General features: G+C 44.4%; 1 protein-coding gene across 3 annotated transcripts in view; it reads left to right on the forward strand.

The window, feature by feature from the left end:
- The window catches only part of LOC140482671 (protein EFR3 homolog B-like), a 207,068-nt gene that overhangs the window by 48,370 nt on the left and 139,642 nt on the right, over window positions 1-19,056 (forward strand). The window lies entirely within an intron of this gene.

The following is a 19,056-nucleotide window of genomic DNA, read 5'->3' on the forward strand; positions in this document are numbered from 1 at the left end:
ATTCGTTCTGATACATTAATTCAACTATTAGTAAAGAAACTACAGCATCATGGTGACAGTATCTTTATCATAAACAGGAAGACACTATAAAACTCAACAGATTATGTCTAACTCCTCACTTTCCAGGGTGTAGATAAGCACATTGTATGGACTGATCACTGTCAGATAGTTATAAACCAGTTTGTTTGAAATGTACTGTTACTTATTTCAATATTTGCTATTAGAGTTGTCAAGCTGAGTTAGTGGACAGCGGCTCAATAGAGCATTTATTTATAAGTTTATCATTAAAGATATTAAAGAATATGGGGATATGGCTAAGGGACAAGGGGATATAGTGAGGAGATGATATATTGCCACCCTGGTGCCAGGGTCAGGGATGTCTCAGAGCAACTGCAGGATATTCTGAAGGGAGAGGGTGAACAGCCAACAGTTATGGTACATTTCGATACAAATGACATGGGTAAAACAAGAAGAGGTTCTGTGAAATTAATTTAGAGAGTTAGGTAGTAGATTAAAGAGAAGGACTAGTATAGTTGTCTTCTCTGCATTGCTTCTAGTGCAATGCTGTACACTGGATAGGAATAAGAAGATAGGTCAGATGAATGTGTGGCTAAATGTGTAGGAGAGAGGGCTTGATATTTTTGGATCATTGGGACTGTTTCCAGGGTGGTTGAGACCTGTACAAGCTAGACGGGTTGCGCCTGAACCAGAATGGACCAATTTCCACGCTGGAAGGTTTGCTCATTCTGTTGGAGTTTTAGTAGAGGGATGGGACAGAGAGTGGTTGTAAAGTTGGGAGCAAGGTCCAATCAGGAATAGAAAGAATACCAGAACAGTTGGGCAGGAGGAGAAGACATGGGCAAAAAGACACATGGAAGGTCTGGAAAGCTAAATTTTAATGCAAGAAGTCCAACTGGTAATGCAGATAAACATTGAGCATTAATCAGCAAATGGGAATCTGATATTGTTGCAATCTCTGAGAATTGGTGAAGGAAGGACAGAACTGATAGCTCAACATTCCAGGGTAGAAAGGTTTCAGGCCATAGCGGTGGTAGTTGGGGGAAGAATGTAAGACAGATGGAGGCATTGCATGATCGATAAAGGAAATCATCATTTCATTCATGAGAGAGAATGTCCTAGAGGGCTCTTCAAATGAGGCCATCTAGGTGGATCTTTGAAATTAAAAAGGGGTGTTCACTTTGCTGGGATTTCGCTACAGATCTCCCAACAGTCAGAGGGAGATAGGGGAGCAGGTGTGTAAGCAAATCACAGAAAGGTGTTAAAGGAAGGTGTTATAGCTGTGGAGGACTTCAATTTTGCTAACATTAACTGGAATTGTCTTAGTGTGAAAGGACCAGATGGAGTCACAAAGTTACAGTGCATCCTGGAGAACATGTTGTGCCAGTATGTAGATAGTCCTACTGGAGATGGGGCAGTACCATGGGCTGTGGAGCCAGAGGTCATGGGTGAGGTCTAAAATGAATATTTCATATCTTTATTCACATAGGAGAAATATATTACAGTTGGACATTTCAGCTGGGATGATGAGGTTCAAGAGCATGTTAAGATTAATAAGGAGAAGGTGTTGGATAATTTAATGGGTGTAAAGGTGCATAAATCCCAGAGTCTGATGTGATGTATCCTGGCTTGTTATCGGACAAAGTGAGGACTGCAGATGCTGGTGATCAGAGTCAAAAAGTGTGGCGCTGGAAAAGCTTCAGGAGAATCGACGTTTCGGGCAAAAGCCCTTCAGTTTCTGATGAAGGACTTGTGCCCGAAAAGTCGATTCTCCTGCGTCTCGGATGCTGCCTGACCTGTTGTGCTTTTCCAGTGCCACACGTTTTGACTCTGATCACCAGCATCTGCAGTCCTCACTTTATCCCATAACAGCTCAGGATTCATCAGTTTCTAATGAAGGGCTGATGCCCAAAACGTCGATTCTCCTGCCCGTCGATGCTGCCTGACCTGCTGTGCTTTTCCAGCGCAACACCTTTTGGGCTCTTTTAAGAGACAAGTGAGAAGTTTGCTGTGGTCTTGGTGAAGATACTCCATACTTCACTGGGCACAGGTGAAGTGCCAGCTAACTGGAGGATAGTCAATGTGGTTCCTTTGTTCAAGAAGGACAGCAGGGATAGGCCAGGTAATTACAGACCAATTTGTCTGACATCAGTAATAGGGAATTATAAAATCCCTACAGTGTGGAAACAGGCCATTTTGACCATCAAGTGCATCCCACCAGACCCATTCTCCTATCATATCCCTGTAACCTTGCATTTTCCATGGCTAATCCACCCAGTCTGAACATTCCTGGATACTATGAGCAATTTATGGACAATCCACCTAACCTGCACATTTTTGGCCTATGGGAAGAAATTTGAGTATCGGAGGAAACCCACGCAGACATGGGGAGAACGTGCAAGCTCCACACAGACAGTCACCCGAGGTGGAATTGAATGCCGGCACTGTGAGGCAGCAATACTAACTACTGAGCTGCCCATATGTTATTGGAAAAAATCTGAGGGACAGGATTAATCTTGGAAAGGCAGGGATTCATCTGGGATAGTCAGCATAGATTTACTGGAGGAGATCCTGTCTAACTAATTTAATTGCGTTTTTTGAAGATGATGAAATATATTGATCAGGGTAGTACAGTTGATGTGGTTTACATAAACTATAGAAATATGGAAAGTGCAGGTAAATAGGATTAAGATAGTTTGGTGTTTAATTGGGATAGACATAGTGGGCCAAAGGGTCTGTTTCTGTGCTAGATGACACTATGATAGAGCATACGGATAGGGAACTGAGGGATACCATGAAGGAGTTAGACGACAATGGCAAATGAATGAGAGAAATATGGCAAATGGACAGAGGCTTGGACTTGTGCCTGGGAGTATGATGTTATTGCAACAGAGACTTGATTGAAGGGAGGGCATGATTGGCAAATAAGTGTTCCAGGACATAGACACTTCAGACAGGACAGCGAGGGAAGTAAAAGGGGGGTGGGGGGAGGTGGAGTTGCATTGCTGGTGAGGGACAATATCACAGCTGTGCTAAAGGGGGACACTATAAAGGGCTTGAGTAGTGAGGTATTATGGGTGGAGCTGAGAAATAAAAAGGGTGCAGTTACATTGTTGGGGCTGTATTACAGGCCTCCCAACAATGAGCGAGAGGTAGAAGAACAAATAAGTAAACAGATTATGGAAAGATATAGAGGCAATGGGGTAGTGGTGATGGGAGATTTTAATTTTCCCAACATTAACTGGGATACACTTAGTGCCAGAGGTCTGGATGGGACAGAATTTGTAAGAAGCGTCCAGGAGAGTTTTCTAGAGCAGTGTGTCTATAGTCCAACGAGGAAAGCTGCCATATTGGACCTGGTGTTAGGGAATGAGCCAGTCCAGGTGGTGGAAGTTGCGGTGGGGGATATCTTTGGGAACAGTAACCACTGTTAGAATACTTATAGACAAAGATGAGAGTGATCCTAAGGGAAGAATACTAAACTGAGCCAAGGCCAATTATATCAAAATTAGGTAGGAGCTGGGAAATCTGGATTGGACACAGCAATTTGAAGGGAAGTCCACATTGATATGTGGGAGGCTTTCAAAGATAAGTTAAAGACAGTGGAGGATAGATATGTTTCGTTGAAGGCAAAGGATAGGAAAGGCAAGACTCATGAACCGTGGATGACAGGAGCAATTGTACGACTAGCCAAGAGAAAAACGGAAGCATACATAAGGTCTAGGCAGCTGAGAACAGAATGGGCCCTGGAGGAATATCGGAAGAGTACATAGAACATAGAACATAGAAGAATACAGCGCAGTACAGGCCCTTCGGCCCTCGATGTTGCGCCGATCAAAGCCCACCTAACCTACACTAACCCACTAACCTCCATATACCTATCCAATGCCCGCTTAAATACCCATAAAGAGGGAGAGTCCACCACTGCTACTGGCAGGGCATTCCATGAACTTACGACTCGCTGAGTGAAGAACCTACCCCTAACATCAGTCCTATATCTACCCCCCCTTAATTTAAAGCTATGCCCCCTTGGACCAGTCTTAAACAAGGAATCAAGCGGGTAAAAGGGGTCATGAAATAGCTTTAATGAGCAGAATTAAGGAGAATCCCAAAGCTTTTTATTCTTATATAAGAAGTAAGTGGGTAACTAGAGAAAGGATTTGTCCACTAAAGGATAAGAAGGAATGCTGTGTGTCGAACCTGAGAGAATGGGTGAGATTCTGAATGATTACTTTGCATCAGTGTTCACTGAGGAGAGGGACATGATGAATGTTGAGATTAGAGATAGAAGTTTGAATAATCTGGATCACTTTGACATAAGTAGGGAAGATGTGTTGGCAAGGCTAGAGGTTATTAAGGTGGACAAATCCCCAGGACTGGATGGGATCTATCCCAGATTGCTGAGGGAGGCAAGAGAGGAAATAGTTGGGGTTCTGACAGATATCTTTGTGGCATCTTTAAACACAGGTGAGGTGCCAGAGGACTGGAGGGTTGCTCATGTTGTCCCCCTGTACAAGAAGGGTAGTAGGGATATTCCGGGTAACTACAGACCAGAGAGCCTGATGTCAGTGGTGGGAAGGTTGCTGGAGAAGGTACTGAGGGATAGGATCTATTTATATTTAGAAAAGAATGGGCTTATCAGTGATAGGCAACATGGTTTTGTGTGGGGGAGATCGTGCCTTACCAAGTTAATAGAGTTCTTTGAGGAAGTGACTAAGTTGATAAATGAAAGAAAGGTTGTTGAGGTCATATACATGGACTTTAGTAAGGTGTTTGATAAGGTTCCCCATGGTAGACTAATGGAGAAAGTGAAGTCACATGGTGTGCAGGGTGTTCTAGCTAGGTGGATAAAGAACTGGTTGAGCAACAGGAGACAGAGAGTAGTAGTTGAAGGCAGTTTCTCGAAATGGAGAAAGGTGACCAGTGGTGTTCCACAGGTATCAGTGCTGGGGCCACTGTTGTTTGCAATATACATAAATGATCTGGGAGAGGGCACTGTTGGTATGATCAGCAAGTTTGCGGATGACACGAAGATTGGTGGAGTAGCAGAAAGCATAAGGGCATGTCAAAGAATACAGGAGGATATAGATAGACTGGAGAGTTGGGCGGAAAAGTGGCAGATGGAGTTCAATCCAGGCAAATGTGAGGCGATGCATTTAGGCAAGTCTAATTCTAGAGTGAATTATACAGTAAACAAAAGAGCCTTGGGAAAGGTTGATGAGCAAAGAGATCTGGGAGTTCAGGTCCATTGTACCCTGAAGGTTGCTGCACAGGTGGATAGAGTGTTCAAGAAGTCCTATAGTATGCTTGCCTTTATTGGACGGGGTATTGAGTATAAGAGCTGGCAGGTCATGTTAAAATTGTACAAGACATTGGTTCAGCCGCACTTAGAATACTGTATACAGTTCTGGTCGCCACATTACCAAAAGGATGTGGACGCTTTGGAGATGGTGCAGAGAAGGTTTACGAGGATGTTGCCTGGTATGGAAGGTGCTAGCTATGAAGAGAGGTTGAGTAGGTTAGGATTGTTTTCATTAGAAAAAAAGAGGGGGGGACCCGATTGAGGTCTACAAAATTATGAAGTGTATAGACAGGGTAGATAGAAATAAGCTTTTTTCCAGGGTGAAGGATTCAATAATGAGAGGTCATGCTTTCAAGGTGAGAGGTGAAAAGTTTAAGGGAGATACACGTGGTAAGTACTTCGCACAGAGGATGGTGGGTATCTGAAACACATTGCCAGCAGAGGCAGTACAGACAGGCACAGTAGATTCATTTAAGATGCTTCTGGACAGATGGGATACAGCTGCTTAGGAATTGGACGACAAGTTTAGACAGTAGATTTGGATCGACTCAGGCTTGGAGGGCCGAAGGGCCTGTTCCTGGGCTGTAAATTTTCTTTGTTCATTGTTCTTTGTTCTTGTTGAGTTTCTGCCCAGAACTAGACCTTCCAGTGCAACTTGTCCTTACCGTCCAGACATCCTAAACTGATTGTTTCCCATTACCAGCATTTGGCCCATAACCCTCTAAACCCTTCCTATTCATGTACCCAGCAGCTCGTTCCATACATGTGCCACTTTCTGCATAAAAAAGTTGCCCTTCAGGTCACTTTTAAATCTTTTTCCTCTCACTTTTAATCTATGCCCTCTAGTTTTGGACTCCCCTATTCTGGGAAAAAGACCTTGGCTATTCAATCTATCCATACTCCTTATAAATTTCTATAAGGTCACCCCTCAACCTGCAATGTTCCAATGCTCCCCATTCGAGATGTACAATCCCTTAGCACATCTCTCCCCAATCAGGATGGTCTTAGAGCTCTCTACTTCTTCCTGGGAAAATGATCTGAACCGACCCCATCCACCATCAGCCTTCTCCTGGCCTTGTCCTCACCCGAATAACTTATTTTTTAACTCCTCTCACTTTCTTCAGGTCAGAGGGGTGGTCATGGATATCTGCATGGGCCCCAGTCTCTTTGTAGGGTACATTCCTTATTCCAGTGCTATTCCAAGAACTCTTGCTCCAGTATATCAATGATATCATCAGTGCTGCTTCCCTCTTTTCCAAAATTAGAAAAATTAAAGAATTTTACTTCCAATTTCCACCCTGCATTCACCTTCACCTCATCCATTTCTGACTCCTTGACATCTATGTTTCCATTTTTGGTATAGGCTGATCACTGATATCAAATACAAACCTACCGAATCCCATAGTTACCTTGACTCATGCACCATACTCTGTATGAAAAGGTTGCACCTCAGGTTTCTCTTAAACCATTCCCCTCTCACCTTAAACCTATGCCCTCTAGCTTCAGACTTCACTATCCTGGGAAAAAGACCTTCTCTAGCCACCCTATCCATGCCCGTGATGAGTTTATAAATCTCTATTAGGTCACTCTTCAACTTGCATTCTCACACCCTGCTTCTTGTAAAGACTCTATTCCATTCACCCAGTTCCTCCATCTTCATCGCATTTGTTCGTTCTGAACCTTGACTACAGCTTCCCCCAATACCACACCACCCCAGCCCCTGAAAAACGCAATCCCCTACTCCCAATTCCTTTGCCTCCAACATTCTGCTCTCAGGATGAGCGATTCCACTCCATGACATCTTAAATCTCCTCCTACTGTGAGGACCATAATTTTCCCTCCCCTGTGATCAATGGTGCTCTCACATGCATCTCTTCCAATTCCATAAGACGGTGAGACAGAGGAGCAGAAATTAGGCCATTCAGCCCATTGGATCAGCTCTGCCATCCAATCACGGCTGATAAGTTTGTCAACCCCATTCTCACACTTGCTCCCCGTAACATTTGATCCTCGAAATACTCAAAAACCTATCTATCTCAGTCTTAAATATACTCAATGACCTGGCCTCCACAGCCTTTTGTGGCAGTAAATTCCATAGATTCACTGCTCTCTGGCTGAAGAAGATTTTCCTTACCTCCATTCTAAAAGGTCTTCCCTTTACCCTAAGGCTGTGCCCTCAGGTCCTAGTCTCTCCTACCAATGGAAACATCTTCCCAACATCTACTCTGTCCAGGCCATTCAGTATTCTGTATGTTTCATTTAGATTCCTCCTCATCATCTAAAGTGCATCGAGTATAAACCCAGATCCCTCGAACGTTCCTCATATTGTTAAGTGTTTAATTCCTGGGATCATTTTTGTGAGCTTCCTCTGAATACACTGCAGGGTCAGTTCATCCTTCCTGAGATATGGGGCCCAAAACTGTGCACAATACTCCAAATATTGTCTGACCAGAGCCTTATAGAGCCTCAGACGTTAATCCCTGCTTTTATATTCAAGTCCTCTCAAAATAAGTGCCATCATTGCATTTGTCCCTAACGACTGACTCAACCTGCAAGTTTACCTTGAGAGAATCCTGGACTAGAACTCCCAAGTGTCTTTATACTTCAGACTTCTGAATTTTTTCCTCATTTAGAAAATAGCCCATGCCTCTCTTCTTCCCACCAAGGTGTATGACCTCACACTTTCCCACATTGTACTCTATCTGCCACTTCTTTTCTCACTCTCCTACCCTCTCCAAATCCTTCTGCAACCTCCCCGCCCCTCCATGCTCCCCGTCCCTCTAACTACCTTTGTAAACTTAGTCAGAATGCCCTCAGTTCCTTCATGAAGATCATTAATGTATAAAGTGAAAAGTTGTGGTTCTGACACTGAGTGTTGCGGGACGACACTTGTAACCGTCTACCATCCTGAGAAAGACCCTTTTATTTCCATTCTGTGCTTTCTGCCAGGCAGCCAAGTTTCTATCCATGCTAGCACATTGTCTCTGACACCATGGGTCTTATCTTACTCAGTAGCCTCCTGTGCAGCATCTTGTCCAAGGACTTCTTGAAGTCCAGGTCGATAACATCTATTGGCTCTCCTTAGTCTAACCCGGTTGTTATTTCCTCAAAGAATTGTGGCAGACTTGTCAGGCATGACTTCCCCTTGACGAAGCCATGCTGACTTTGCCCTATTTTACCAAGTATTCAGAAATCTCATCCTTCACAATAGATTCCAGGGTCTTACCCATGACCAAGGTTTGGTTAATCAGTCTATAATGTTCAGACTCTTGCCTTACTACCTTTCTAAACAGGGGTGTCATGGTAGCAATTTTCCAGACCTCAGGGACTCTCCCTGATTCTAGTGATTCCTGAAAGATCACCACTAACGCCTCCCCTATCTCTTCAGCTATCACCCTTAATACTCTGGGGTGTAGTTCATCTGGTCCAGGTGATTTATCCACCTTCAGGACATTCAATTTTTCTGGCACCTTCTTCTCGGTATGTTGGCCCCTCACTGTCTTGAATTTTTGGGATATTACTTGTATCTTCCATCCTGAACACTGAAGCAAAATAATTATTCAGCTCCTCAGCCATTGCCTTGTTCCCCACTACTATGTCTCTAGCAGCATTTTTCAGCAGCCCAATGTCCACTTTGGCATCTCTTTTGCCCTTTATATATCTAAAGAAACTCTTATAGTCTTCCTTTATATTAATGGCTAGCTTACTCTCATATTTAATCATTCCCCTCCTTATTTCATTTTTTTGTTGCCCTCTGTTGGCCTTTGTAAGCTTCCCAATCCTCTGGCTTCCCACTGCCCTTTGCCACATTATATGCTTTCTCTTTTGCTTTTATTCTTTCCCTGACTTCTCTAGTCAGCCATGGTTGCCTCATCCTCCCTGTATCATGCTTCTTTTCCCACACCTCCACCCTCGAACCTGACCCCCACCCCAACCCCAGCAATGGAATCCCTTTGTCCTCACATTCCACCCCAGCATTTCCCAAATCCATAGCATCATCCTCCGCCACTTTCGTGACCTACAGACAGACCCCACCACCGAAATATATTTCCTTCCGCTCTCCTATCTGCATTCCGTAGGGACCATTCTCTCTGTGACTCCTTTTTTATGGTCCACACTCCCCAGCAACCCCCTCTCCACGCCTGGCATCTTCCCTTGTTGCCATAAGAGGTGCAAAACTTGTGCCCACACCTCCCCCCTCATCTCAGTCCAAGGCCACAAAGGATCATTCCAAATCCGGCACAGATTTAGTTGTATATCCTCCAACCTCATTTATTGCATATGATGTTCTCAATGTGTCTCCTCACAATTGGAGAGAAGGAATGCAAACTCACAGAATGGCATCGCTGGTCCCTACGCATCAACCAACCCCACCTTCCTGTGGCCATCAACCTCAACTCCCCCTCCCACTCTTCTGAGGGCATTTCCATTCTGGGACTCCTCCACCGCCTACACAAGACCTCCTGCAAACTGGAGGAGGAACACATCATCTCGGGAGCCTCCAACCACACGGTTTGAACATTGAATTCACCAGTTTCCAAATCTCCCTCTCCCATCTCATCCCACATCCAACCCTCTGACTCAGTTCGCTCTCTTGACCTGACCTACCTATCCTCTTCATTCCCACTTATCCACTCCACACCTATCATCAACACCTCCTATCTTCGCCTACCTATTGTCGCCCCACCTATTTTCCCTGCCCCATTTATCTCTCAGTCCCCTTCTTCCAACCCAGTCCTGAAGAAGGGTTATGCCCAGAATGTTGATTCTCCTGATCCTCGGATGCTGCCTGACCTGCTGTGCTTTTCCAGCACCCTACTCTCGACTTTGTTCTGATGATGTCAACTTCAATGATGGGGCCACTGAAATGTCCAACATTTTCCTCAACCAAGGATTCCACAGTTGACAGGGCCCTCAGCCGGGTTTAACCCATGTCCTGCACTTCGGCTTTCATCCCCTTTCCTCCCTCCCTCTTTAGTGATAGTGTCCTCCTTGTCCTCACCTACCATCCCACCTCTTTTTTAGATACAAGCCAGCAGTGCTGTGTGTCCTCCAGCAACTGTGGTCAATCTGCAGTTTTCTCCACACAGCCTGACCAGTGAATGGTATAGAAATGAGGTGAAACAGCTATACATCAAGAAGGTCCTGGGAGATTCAGGATAATGGTGACCCAGTCGGTCTGCTTTGCTGAGCTCTGCACCAGGACCCAAACAAAGTGGGGCACTCACCCTCCCTTTAATACTTAATGCACTGGAAATAACCATTTCTTGATCCCTAGAAGTATCTAGTATTAGTTTGAAATTGTTAAGAAAATGACCAAACGTAAGGGAGCATGAGGATTGTATCAGGCAGGGACCCCCCCCCCGCAATAATGGACACACATGTGGCCGCAGCATTAGCCTCCACAACTGCCCCAGGGGACTCAACTACGGAGCTGAGCCTGATCTCGGACTTCATGAAACTCTGAGAGATAATTGATTCATCGATGGATGAGACCCAGGCCAGGTTTGAATCGATTTTGGTCTTGCTTCGCAGACATCACCAGGAGATCCAGCATCTCGGGCAGCATGTCGGGGAGGCAGAGCAATGAGCTGCAGCTTCTGAGACCACGCTGGAATCCTCAGCGAGTCGGGTTCTGGCTCTGGAATGGCGAATGCAGGTCTTGGAGGAGCAGGGCAATGACCTCGAAAATCGAGGTCGTTGGAAGAACATCTGTTTGGTGGGGCTTCCTGAACGGGAGGAAGAAGGCCAGCTCGTCAGCTTCTTGGAGAAATGGCTCCGCAGTTTCTGAAGCTGGAAGTTGACGTAGGCCGGGTACGGATCAAGCGGGCCCACTGGGTCACAGTGCGTAGGCCTGGATCAGACCAGCGCCCCCGCCCGGTCCTAGTGCATCTCCATCATTATAGAGACAAACCTATGATGCTGGAAGCCTCTAGAGCATTGGGGAAGGATCCTCAGGCTCTGATATACAAAGGATCATGAATTATGCTGTTCCAGGACTTCTCTCTGGTCGTGATTTGTAAGAGGAAGGCCTTTGATGAGATTAAAAAGGTGGCTGAGGGGCTTGAATATCCAGTAATCCGTTTGATATCCGGCGATATTGCGTTGCAGCCAAGGAGGGTCTGTGTTCAATTTTGATTGACCAAAAAAGGCAAAGGACTGCTTGGATGCTTTAAAATAGACTGACTGGCTTGAATGATATGGACAATTATGTTTATTTTGTTTTTTCTCTGTAATTTGCCTTGTTTACTTGGTTGTTAGGGGGTGGTCTTGTTCTTTTTGATATATGTCAGAGTCATAATTATATCCTTTGTTTTTTCTCCACTGCCTTCTATCTCCCTTCCCATCATCCTTTGTTTTCCTGAGTTTTTTTCTTATTATTTCCTTTTGTTCCTTTCTGGTTTGGGATAGGGGTGGGAATGTGGTGGGAGGAAGCGGGGAGGGGTCTTTTTTTTAGTTCTACCAGGAGTGCCTACGGTTACAGTATGGAGGGGATGGATTGAGTGTCCACTTTTAACTTTCTTGTTATAAGTTTTTTTTTTCTTATTTCATGTTGTCTGGGGCAGGGGCATGGCTTCAGCTAGAAGGAGTCATGGCAGGGCTAATGGATGGTATGAGCGCCCCCTGTGGGCAAGGGGGAAAGTCTCCTTTCAGTTATGTTTTATGTTGGTATGTTGTAGAAGTAGCAGTTAGAAGTTTTGATTTGGTCGTTTTGGAAGTTGCATTTTTAAACTTATACGAACTGTTTGTGGTTTTCACTCGGTGTGCTGCAAATGTGGTTCTTCCTCCTGGGAGCCCACGAACTGTTTTGGATGATCATGTCTAGCCATTCGTTTAACTGGATTGTTAAGGGGAGTCTTTCACCAATTAAGAGAAAAAAGATACTGTCAAGCCTTAGAAAAGAGAGGGTTGATGTAGCCTTGTTGCAAACAATGCATTTAACTGATAAGGAGCATTTGAAGTTGCAATGGGGAGGATTCGGCCAGGTGTTTTTCTCATCCTTTAATTCGAAAAGTAGAGGAGTGGCTATTCTCATCCAGAAGAACCTTCCATTTCAAATGTTAGGCCAAATCAAGGATGAGTCCAGCAGTTCATAATTCTTAAAGCTTTAATACATGGAGAGGAATATGAGATTCTGAATGTATATTGTCCCCCGGCACATACCCTTAAATTCTTAACAGATGCAGCTTCTAGATTGATTGCCTTTGGAGCGCGTCACACAATTACAGGGAAACCTCGATTATCTGAACGAGATGGGCGGGCACTATTTCGTTCGGATAATTGATTATCGGTTAATCGATTAAATGCCTTTTCTATAGGGCTCGGAGTTTTTAAAGTCTGCTCCACGTTCAGGAGGTAAGGCAGCATCACAGCACATGAGCCCCTGTCCCCAATACCGCCCCCTGCCAACACTGTCCCCCGCCCCCCAACACTGCCCCTCCCACCCCCTCACCCCCATCCAACACCTCCCCCGCCCCCCAACAATGCCCCCTGCCTGCCCCCCGTCCAACACCACCCCCCTCCCCCCCAACCGTCCAATAGCTCCCCGCCCCCCAATTGTCCAACACTGCCCCCCGTTCCCAACAGTCCAACACTGTCCATGCCTGCTCTCAAGGGCAGCCATACTGGACACCAACAATAAGACTGCTGCTGCTGCCTTTCTGGGGTAAGACTCCAAATAGCGCGCGCACACACACACGCACAACTTTGACTGCAACTTTTTGACAGGTTCCACCTCTTCCCTGTACAGGACAATGTTGGGTAGATTATCTGGGGAAGGCGGTTTCGGGTACACCCCTCTGTAGAACTCCAGGGAAAGTGTGGGGAGAGAGAGAGAGGGCGGGAGGTCAGTCATTTGGAGATGGTACCTGTTTAATCACTGTAAACAAAAGACGCAATCACTGTTAGAAACACGTCTTTGATGTAATGTTTCTGTCAGGACTTCGAGATTTCCTTCGGATAGTCTGATTTTCGGATAATTGGTATTCGGATAATCGAGGTTCCTCTGTATAGGGGGAGACATTAATTGTATTATTGACCCCGAAGTGGACAGGATGCCGAAGAGTCTGACAGGTAATCCAGGCAGTTGATGGAGCTGAACAGCGAGTTGAGGTTGGTGGGCATGTGGAGATGTCTTCACCCCAAAGGTAGAGATTTTACCTGTTTTTCTAATCCACATAAGTGCTATACTAGAACTGACATGCTTTTTTGGCCCATCAACCTTTTTGAACTCAGTGCTGTCTTGCAGAATAGGGAACATAGCCATTTCTGATCCTGCGGTTGTGTACATGGAGGTCAAGACCAGTGGTAGCGGGACAGGCTCCCGACGCTGGTGCATGGACCCCTTCCTCCTAAAAGATATCAAGTTTGTAGAGTATTTTTCACGGGAGTTTAAAATATTTTGGGTTATTAATTTAGGTACGGCCAGTAATCCATCGGTGCTGTGGGAGACTACCAAGGCCAATGCATGGGGTTTGATTATTTCTTACTCTGCGACCCAGAAGCAACAGAGGGGAGAACAGCAACGTCTGCTCAAGGCTCGCCTGAAGGCGGCTGTTAGCATACTTTGACAGACTATCTGTAATTAACTTGCAGCAGATTACAACCCTTAGATATATTTTGAATACTGCACTCACCCAGATCGCAAAGAGAGAAATCTCTTTTGCAAAACAGAGATTATTTTGAGTATGGTGATAAATCGGGTAGATATCTAATGCACTTGGCCAGAAAAAAGAATGCCCCTCAATCTATTACATCCATCTGAGAGAGTGCTGGTACTCTTACTTGCAATGCTCAAAAGATTAATGCAGCATTTGGAAAGTTTTACTTTGAGCCGTACCGGTCGGAGGGCTGTGAGGACAGATTAATGAAGATGGAATCCTTTTTTAAAACCCTGGACCTTCTGGATGTAGCCTCAGAACAGGCGTTCTTCTGAATGCCCCCCAGACAATTCAGAAAATACAGGAGGTGGTGAAGCTGCTCCAGAGTGGTAAAGCACCTGTCCAGACAGATTTCAAATGGAGTTTTATCATGAGTTTATACACAAGCTGACCAGGCCACTCTTGGATACGTACAGTTACTCATTCAGTCAGGACTGCCTCCCATCTTCTTTGAGAGAAGCAAATATTTCTCTTATCCTTAAGACAGGAAAAGCCCCAGAGGATTGCACTTTGTACGGGTCCACATCATTACTGAATGTGGATTTTAAAATCCTGTCGAAAATGCTGGCATTAAGGCTGGAGAGGGTATTGCCTTTTATTGCAAAGGTGGATGATCAGCCATGATCATATTGAATGGTGGTGCAGGCACGAAGGGCAGAATGGCCTACTCCTGCACCTATTGTCTATTGTCTATTGTCCATTAACCAGACAGGTTTTATTAAGTGTCGTCGGTCTACCAACAATATTAGAAAAGTACTAAATATGGTCCAAATATGCCAGCAAAGATTGATCCTGGGTTTGGTAGTCTCTCTGGATGCAGAGAAAGCATTTGGTTGGGTGGAGTGGCTGTACCTCTTTTATGTCATGGAACAGTTTGGTCTTGGAGGGATTTTTGCCAAATGGGTAGCAGTGTTGTACAGTGATACGAAAGCAGCAGTTCTCACAAATGGTATAAGTTCACAACCACCAGATTAAGGAGTGGCACTCCAAAAGCTAGTGCTTCCAATTAAACCTGTTGGACTATAACCTGGTGTTGTGTGATTTATAACATTATACCTGTGGGAGGTCTTATTTAGTATATTCAATTTTGGGGATGGAACCCATTTCTCTTTCCGGTGGAAACAAGGAGGTTTTCTGTATTTAGGTATTTTTATCACCCCAGACTTCGATTAACTATATAAAGCCAACTGTGTGCAGTTGTTAGAGAAGATAAAGCAGGACCTTTGGCGCTGGGAAGATCTTCCGATATCTTGGTTGGACAGAATAGCTCTGGTTAACATGAATGTTCTTCCTCGCTTATTAAATCCCATGCAAGTGCTCCCTTTGAGGCTGCCGAGGCAAGTACTACAGAGGCTTTACAGTTGGCTTGGATTTTTTTTCTGGCATCATGAGCCACTTCTTATTAAGCTGGATAAATTGCAGCTTCCACAGGAGCGATGGGGGGAGTCTAGATTTTCCAGACTTTAACAAATGCCAATTGAGCTCTTCACTATCCTATGTGGCTGAATGGGACTATCAGGACCCGCGATCAATCTGGTTAGACATTGAGACCTCCCAGACAAAATGCCCCCTCATTTAATTTGTTGTTAATGGACAAGATGAGAATTGTTATGGACCACTGCAGAAATCCGATCATCCTAAAATAGTTAAAGCGTGGAGAATGATGCAGCAGGGCAAGGGCAATTTACAAAAACTGTCCCCTTTCACTCCCATAGTGGGAATGTTGGGATTCCGGCCAGGGTCGATGAACTCTGGCTTTAAGTTCTGGGAGTCCAGAGGAATCTCCTGTTTGGGAGATCTATTTGACAGGGAGGTCATGATGTCCTTCGAGCAACTGAGTCAGAAATTTGAGCTGCCTAAGAGAGATCTCTTTCATTACTTTCAGGTTAGAGACTTCATACAAAAAAATTGATGGTCAGTCCCTACAAGTCAGATATAGAGAGGAGAGTGCTCCAGTCTGTGGGCACCCTCTCGGTTAGCACTCCTAGGAGTATACTTCAGAGGGAATTCATGAGGGCAAAAAGGGGAGATGAGATAGCTTTGGCAAATAGAATTAAGGAGAATCCAAAGGATTTTAACAAATATATTAAGGACAAAAGGGTAACTGGGGAGAGAATAGGGTCCCTCAAAGATCAGCAAGGCAGCCTTTGTGTGGAGCCACAGAAAATGGGGGAGATACTAAATGAATATTTTGCATCAGTATTTACTGTGGAAAAGGATATGGAAGATATAGACTGTAGGGAAATAGATGGTGACATCTTGCAAAATGTCTAAATTACAGAGGAGGAAGTGCTGGATGTCTTGAAACGGGTAAAGGTGGATAAATCCCCAGGACCTGATCAGGTGTACCTGAGAACTCTGTGGGAAGCTAGAGAAGTGATTGCTGGGCCTCTTGCTGAGATATTTGTATCATCGATAGTCACAGGTGAGGTGCCGGAAGACTGGAGGTTGGCAAATGTGGTGCCACTGTTTAAGAAGGGCGATAAAGACAAACCAGGGAACTATAGACCGGTGAGCCTGACCTCAGTGGTGGGCAAGTTGTTGGAGGGAATCCTGAGGGACAGGATGTACATGTATTTGGAGCAGCAAGGACTGATTAGTGATGGTCAACATGGCTTTGTGCCTGGGAAATCATGTCTCACAAACTTGATTGAGTTTTTTGAAGAAGTTACAAAGAAGATTGATGAGGGCAGAGCAGTAGATGTGATCTATATGGACTTCAGTAAGGCATTTGACAAGGTTCCCCATGGCAGACTGATTAGCAAGGTTGGATTTCATGGAGTACAGGGGAAACTAGCCATTTGAATACAGAACTGGCTCAAAGATAGAAGACAGAGGGTGGTGCCACAAGGATCGGTGCTGGGCCCTCTACTTTTTGTCATTTACATAAATTATTTGGATGCGAGCATAAGAGGTACAGTTAGTAAATTTGCAGATGACACCAACATTAGAAGTGTAGTGGACAGCAAAGACGGTTACCTCAGATTACAACAGGACCTTGACCAGATGGGCCAATAGGCTGAGAAGTGGCAGATGGAGATTAATTCAGATAAATGCGAGGTGCTGCATTTTGGGAAAGCAAATCTTAGCAGGACGTATACACTTAATGGTAAGGTCCTAGGGAGTGTTGCTGAACAAAGAGACCTTGGAGTGCAGGTTCATAGCTCCTTGAAAGTGGAGTCGCAGGTAGCTAGGATAGAGAAGAAGGCATTTTGGTATGCTTTCCTTTATTGGTCAGAGTATTGAGTACAGGAGTTGGGAGGTCATGTTGCGGCTGTACAGGACATTGGTTAGGCCACTGTTGGAATATTGCATGCAATTCTGGTCTCCTTCCTATTGGAAAGATTTTGTGAAACTTGAAAGGGTTCAGAAAAGACTTACAAGGATGTTGCCAGGGTTGGAGGATTTGAGCTATAGGGAGAGGCTGAACAGGCTGGGGCTGTTTTCCCTGGAGTGTCGGAGGCTGGGGGGTGACCTTATAGAGGTTTACAAAATTATGAGGGGCATGGATAAGTCAAATAGTCAAAGTCTTTTCCCTGGGGTGGGGGAGTCCAGAACTAGAAGGCATAGGTTTTGGGTGAGAGGGGAAAGATATAAACGAGACCTAAGGGGCAACCTTTTCATGCAGAGGGTGGTACATATATGCAATGAGCTGCCAGAGGAAGTGGTGGAGGCTGGTACAATTACAATATTTAAGAGGCATTTGGATGGGTATATGAATAGGAAGGGTTTGGAGGAATATGGGCCGTTTGCTGGCAGGTGGGACTAGATTGGGTTGAGATATCTAGTCAGCACAGACGGGTTGGACCAAAGGGTCTGTTTCCATGCTGTACATCTCTATGACTCTATGACTCTATTTGTTTAAATGTTTCAAAGGACATTGAGTGGCTAGGCAGAACCTGGACTCAAGAATTGGGGGTGGAAATCTCACCAGAGATGTGGGAAGATATCTGGGAAAATTTTAGGAAGATCTCGATATGCAATAGGACCCAGGCTATTCAATTGATGATACTCCATCGAGCTCACAAGGCACCAGAACGGCTTGTGCAATTTAAGACAGGAGTGTCCCCAATGTGTCCCAAGTGTAAAATGGAGGTTGGTACACTTCTCATTGTTTGTGGTCATACCACAAGTTTTGCAGGTATTGGAATACCATAGTGAGTGTTTTGGAAGAAGTTCTGGGAACTAAGGTTAAGTTAGATCCGGTGTCCCTTCTTTTAGGTATTCCAAATCTTCCCTGTTTGGATGTGCATGGGAAGAAATTGTTTAATATTCTTTCATTCTGTGCAAGGAAGAACATTCTAATGAGCTGGGTGTTAGAGAATCCCCCAGGACTTTTGGGTTGGCGAAGATTAGTTTTGGAACACGTCCCCCTGGACTTCCGTATGAGTATGGTGCACCAGTAAACGGAATTGTTTTACAGAACCTGGCGGCCATTTTTGAATTATATTGATGCAGACGTGTTAGCTATACTGATCAGAGCCTTTGTGTATCCGTGAGGGTTATGTCTGGCAGTCCGGGGGCTCATGGGGCGAAGAATCCTGAACAAATACGGGTCTGCTTACTATTGCTACCAGTGGTGAGGAGGTTCGCTGAAATTGCACTGAGTGTAGTAATTTAATTGAATAATATTTGTTACCTTGCTATAACTTGGTTTAATTTTATTTTGTTTGTTAATTTTTTTTTTCTTTTTCTTTGGTTATTTATTAAATTGTAGTTTTTGTAGAAGTTTTTATTTTGCTTTTTTCATGCTTCAGTAGTTTGTGGAGTAGAGTTATAGTTTGTTTCCTATTATTGTTATTATATTATAAAGTTCTTACACTATTTTGTACTGGTTTTTTAATATTTATTTTAAAAAGAAGATCCAAAATCATCAATAGTCAGGAGTGAAATGTGTAACATGTTTTGCATCTGTGTGTATGACCTGACTTTCTATCATCTGTCGTTAGTGTTGTTTCTGCTTATCTTGCTGTAGTGAATAGTTTTAACAGCATTTATTTTATATTTTTGTGATATGTATTTCTGTATCTTTAAAAGTGAAATTGAAAGTTGCAGGCAGGTGGAAATCCAACAGAA

This window comes from Chiloscyllium punctatum, chromosome 11 (assembly GCF_047496795.1).
Source record: "Chiloscyllium punctatum isolate Juve2018m chromosome 11, sChiPun1.3, whole genome shotgun sequence".
Lineage (NCBI taxonomy): Eukaryota > Metazoa > Chordata > Chondrichthyes > Orectolobiformes > Hemiscylliidae > Chiloscyllium > Chiloscyllium punctatum.